The following is a 5,000-nucleotide window of genomic DNA, read 5'->3' on the forward strand; positions in this document are numbered from 1 at the left end:
GGCAAACCGGTCGTGACCCGCGCCGGTCGCTAGTGCGCTGAGACGGTGCGCGAGCCGACTCGGCAGCGGCGCCTTAAGCGTCCGCGAACCGAGACGGCGCGCCCCCGCACCCAACTGAAAGCGAGCCGGCGACCTGACGGGCCCTCCCGTTTGCCTCTCAACGGTTTCACGTACTCTTGAACTCTCTCTTCAAAGTGCTTTTCAACTTTCCCTCACGGTACTTGTCCGCTATCGGTCTCGCGACCGTATTTAGTCTTAGGTGGAGTTTACCACCCGCTTTGGGCTGCATTCCCAAACAACCCGACTCCGAGAAGACCCGAAGCGGCCAAGGCAAGCGCCCCTATGGGCCTAACACCCGCCGTGGGACGAGGCCTCGATCAGAAGGACACCGGCGCTCGCCGTCAGCCGCACTGGGACTTCCGTACGTCACAACTCGGCGCGCTCGAAAAGCGCGCAGATTCGACGCTGGACTCTTCCCGGTTCACTCGCCGTTACTCAGGGAATCCCTGTTGGTTTCTTTTCCTCCGCTTAATAATATGCTTAAATTCAGCGGGTGCTCTCGCCTGAACTCAGGTCGTATGTGTCAAGCGGGCCGCTTCTTACACGGCCCGCTGGCATCGCAAGTCGTCGCCGCCGGCGCCGACCGAGCGCGTACCGTCGCCGCCTTGGCCCACGGTCGGTCTTGATCTCGTGACCGGACCGACCGACCTGGACCCGCCCCTCGAACGTAGTTGAACACGTCGAGGGGCCGGCGGTGTACGGGACACGCGGTCGCGCCGAGAAAGCTCGGCGACCGCTTCAACTTGGGGCGACGCCCGGCCGTCTTTGCAGAGGCCAGGCGACGGCCCTCGGGTGAGGACGAACGCGACCCTGAGGCAGACGCGGTCCCGGGATTGACCCGAGACCGCAATTCGCGTTCAGAAGGTCGACGTTCAATGTGTTCTGCAATTCACATTACTTCTCGCACTTGGCTGCGTCCTTCATCGACTCGCGAGCCGAGTGATCCACCGTTAAGAGTCGTCCTCGACGTTTCGCCCGGCGCCGAAGCGCGCGGACGTCACACTGTGGGATCGACCACAAAACCACCACCGACAACAACTGCACAAAAACACCAACAAACGGCGCCGAGCGACCGCCGGGCTGGGCCGGCGGCACATCGAGCGCGGTGCCCAGAAGCCACCATCGCACTCGGCTGCCTTGCTATGCCAACGTGTTACGCGTGTCGCACGGGGCGGAACCCCGATTGACGGCCGCCCTCTCGGCGGCACTCAAAGACAATTCAGTGCGCGGTCGGCCGGGGCCTACCACCACCTTCGGTAATGATCCTTCCGCAGGTTCACCTACGGAAACCTTGTTACGACTTTTACTTCCTCTAAATGATCAAGTTTGATCGTCTTCTCGACACGCCGACGCGGCCGTTGCCAGCCGCGACGGGGCCGATCCAAGGATCTCACTAAACCATTCAATCGGTAGTAGCGACGGGCGGTGTGTACAAAGGGCAGGGACGTAATCAACGCAAGTTGATGACTTGCGCTTACTGGGAATTGCTCGTTCAAGGGAAACAATTGCAAGTCCCTATCCCAATCACGAATGAGGTTCAACGGGTTACCCGGACCTTTCGGCCTAGGTTAGACACTCGCTGCTTCACTCAGTGTAGCGCGCGTGCGGCCCCGGACATCTAAGGGCATCACAGACCTGTTATTGCTCAATCTCGTGTGGCTAAACGCCACTAGTCCCTCTAAGAAGTTAGACGCCGACCGAGAAGGTCGCGTAACTATTTAGCATGCCAGAGTCTCGTTCGTTATCGGAATTAACCAGACAAATCGCTCCACCAACTAAGAACGGCCATGCACCACCACCCACAGAATCAAGAAAGAGCTCTCAATCTGTCAATCCTACCTGTGTCCGGGCCGGGTGAGTTTCCCCGTGTTGAGTCAAATTAAGCCGCAGGCTCCACTCCTGGTGGTGCCCTTCCGTCAATTCCTTTAAGTTTCAGCTTTGCAACCATACTTCCCCCGGAACCCAAAGACTTTGGTTTCCCGGAAGCTGCCGGAAAGGTCGTCATGGTAACGCCTCCCGATCGCTAGTTGGCATCGTTTATAGTCAGAACTAGGACGGTATCTGATCGTCTTCGAACCTCTGACTTTCGCTCTTGATTAAAGAAAACATTCTTGGCGAATGCTTTCGCAGTAGTTCGTCTTCCGCCGATCCAAGAATTTCACCTCTAACGGCAGAGTACGGACGCCCCCGTCTGTCCCTCTTAATCATTACCTCGTGCTCCGAAAACCAACAAAATAGAACCGAGGTCCTATTCCATTATTCCATGCAACACTATGCAGGCGAACAGCCTGCTTTGAACACTCTAATTTTTTCAAAGTAAACTTATCGGCCACCGCCGACACTCAGTCAAGAGCACCGACGGAGAACCGAAGGTGAGGCGAACGCAACCAGTGACACGCCTTGCGACGGACCGGCGGCGCTCGCCCAAAATCCAACTACGAGCTTTTCAACCGCAACAACTTTAGCATACACTGTTGGAGCTGGAATTACCGCGGCTGCTGGCACCAGACTTGCCCTCCAATGGATACTCGTTAAGAGTTTTAGGATGTACTCATTCCAATTACAGGGCCTCGTTAGAGTCCTGTATTGTTATTTTTCGTCACTACCTCCCCGTGTCGGGAATGGGTAATTTGCGCGCCTGCTGCCTTCCTTGGATGTGGTAGCCGTTTCTCAGGCTCCCTCTCCGGAATCGAACCCTGATTCCCCGTTACCCGTTATCACAAAGGTAGGCACGTAGCGTACCTTCGACAGTTGATAGGGCAGACACTTGAATGATACGTCGTCGGTGCAGAGACCGTACGATCCGCGTGGTTATCCAGAGTCATCAAACGTCACAGGACGAACCCGGTCGGTTTTGATCTGATAAAAGCGCGCCTCCCGAAGTCGGCGCTTAATGCATGTATTAGCTCTAGAATTACCACAGTTATCCACTTCGCTTACGAGACCAAATAAACCAAGACTGATTTAATGAGCCATTCGCAGTTTCGCTTTACGAGAACTCGTACTTGCACCTGCATGGCTTAATCTTTGAGACAAGCATATCACTACTGGCAGGATCAACCAGATAGCTGCGACAGCTGCGCTCGGCCCTTGCTGGGCCGCCCGGCGCGTGCTCGTCGCATTCGTTTAAGACCGAGGCGATCGCCTGCGGCCGTACTCAGCTTCGACAGTCGCTGGCCGCGACGTCCACGCTCTCGCCGGCAGTGCCAGGCGGAGCGATTTGCGTTTTTTCTTTGCTCGCCCTCTCTCGGGCTCGATCCATTCAGTTTCGCACAAACAAGAGCTCTGCCGGCCGCCTGCAGCGGTGCCTAAAACCCGGGCATAACAATGCGACCGTTCTGCTAGGCCGACAAGCGCTCAAGCCAGACGCTCGATCGAACGCCCCCTACATATTAGTCGAGACAACGGCTCGCTCATTAGCATCGCGTTTGTACTTTAACTTTTTTTGGCTCGGCTTCTTTCGACGCCGATGCCGGCGACGCAGCACTCTCTCGCCCGCCAGCCACCGAGAAAAGGGTGCGCTCCGACCGGCCCCGCACCGCTCTTTCTTGGCTCATTCGAAATTACTGTCTTTCGCTCTGACATGCCTTACCTAGGGTTAGGTTAGTATGCTTGCACGTTTGTACTTTAACTTTTTTCGGCTCGGCTTCTTTCGACGCCGATGCCGGCGACGCAGCACTCTCTCGCCCGCCAGCCACCGAGAAAAGGGTGCGCTCCGACCGGCCCCGCACCGCTCTTTCTTGGCTCATTCGAAATTACTGTCTTTCGCTCTGACATGCCTTACCTAGGGTTAGGTTAGTATGCTTGCACGTTTGTACTTTAACTTTTTTCGGCTCGGCTTCTTTCGACGCCGATGCCGGCGACGCAGCACTCTCTCGCCCGCCAGCCACCGAGAAAAGGGTGCGCTCCGACCGGCCCCGCACCGCTCTTTCTTGGCTCATTCGAAATTACTGTCTTTCGCTCTGACATGCCTTACCTAGGGTTAGGTTAGTATGCTTGCACGTTTGTACTTTAACTTTTTTCGGCTCGGCTTCTTTCGACGCCGATGCCGGCGACGCAGCACTCTCTCGCCCGCCAGCCACCGAGAAAAGGGTGCGCTCCGACCGGCCCCGCACCGCTCTTTCTTGGCTCATTCGAAAATACTGTCTTTCGCTCTGACATGCCTTACCTAGGGTTAGGTTAGTATGCTTGCACGTTTGTACTTTAACTTTTTTCGGCTCGGCTTCTTTCGACGCCGATGCCGGCGACGCAGCACTCTCTCGCCCGCCAGCCACCGAGAAAAGGGTGCGCTCCGACCGGCCCCGCACCGCTCTTTCTTGGCTCATTCGAAATTACTGTCTTTCGCTCTGACATGCCTTACCTAGGGTTAGGTTAGTATGCTTGCACGTTTGTACTTTAACTTTTTTCGGCTCGGCTTCTTTCGACGCCGATGCCGGCGACGCAGCACTCTCTCGCCCGCCAGCCACCGAGAAAAGGGTGCGCTCCGACCGGCCCCGCACCGCTCTTTCTTGGCTCATTCGAAATTACTGTCTTTCGCTCTGACATGCCTTACCTAGGGTTAGGTTAGTATGCTTGCACGTTTGTACTTTAACTTTTTTCGGCTCGGCTTCTTTCGACGCCGATGCCGGCGACGCAGCACTCTCTCGCCCGCCAGCCACCGAGAAAAGGGTGCGCTCCGACCGGCCCCGCACCGCTCTTTCTTGGCTCATTCGAAATTACTGTCTTTCGCTCTGACATGCCTTACCTAGGGTTAGGTTAGTATGCTTGCACGTTTGTACTTTAACTTTTTTCGGCTCGGCTTCTTTCGACGCCGATGCCGGCGACGCAGCACTCTCTCGCCCGCCAGCCACCGAGAAAAGGGTGCGCTCCGACCGGCCCCGCACCGCTCTTTCTTGGCTCATTCGAAATTACTGTCTTTCGCTCTGACATGCCTTACCTAG

At 56.4% G+C, this 5,000-nt stretch overlaps 2 non-coding genes and 1 pseudogene across 2 annotated transcripts; all 3 read right to left on the reverse strand.

Moving 5' to 3' along the window:
• LOC144419563 (large subunit ribosomal RNA) overlaps positions 1-577 on the reverse strand; it is a 3,695-nt pseudogene extending 3,118 nt beyond the window's left edge.
• A 288-nt stretch (positions 578-865) lies between these two features.
• LOC144419582 (5.8S ribosomal RNA) lies at positions 866-1,019 on the reverse strand. The gene has a single exon (XR_013474141.1). It is a non-coding gene; the product is annotated as a 5.8S ribosomal RNA (ribosomal RNA).
• A 298-nt stretch (positions 1,020-1,317) lies between these two features.
• On the reverse strand, positions 1,318-3,127 carry LOC144419601 (small subunit ribosomal RNA). The gene has a single exon (XR_013474160.1). It is a non-coding gene; the product is annotated as a small subunit ribosomal RNA (ribosomal RNA).
• Positions 3,128-5,000: the final 1,873 nt, after the last annotated feature.

The sequence above is a fragment of the Styela clava genome, unplaced genomic scaffold (assembly GCF_964204865.1).
Source record: "Styela clava unplaced genomic scaffold, kaStyClav1.hap1.2 HAP1_SCAFFOLD_34, whole genome shotgun sequence".
Classification (NCBI taxonomy): Eukaryota; Metazoa; Chordata; class Ascidiacea; order Stolidobranchia; family Styelidae; genus Styela; species Styela clava.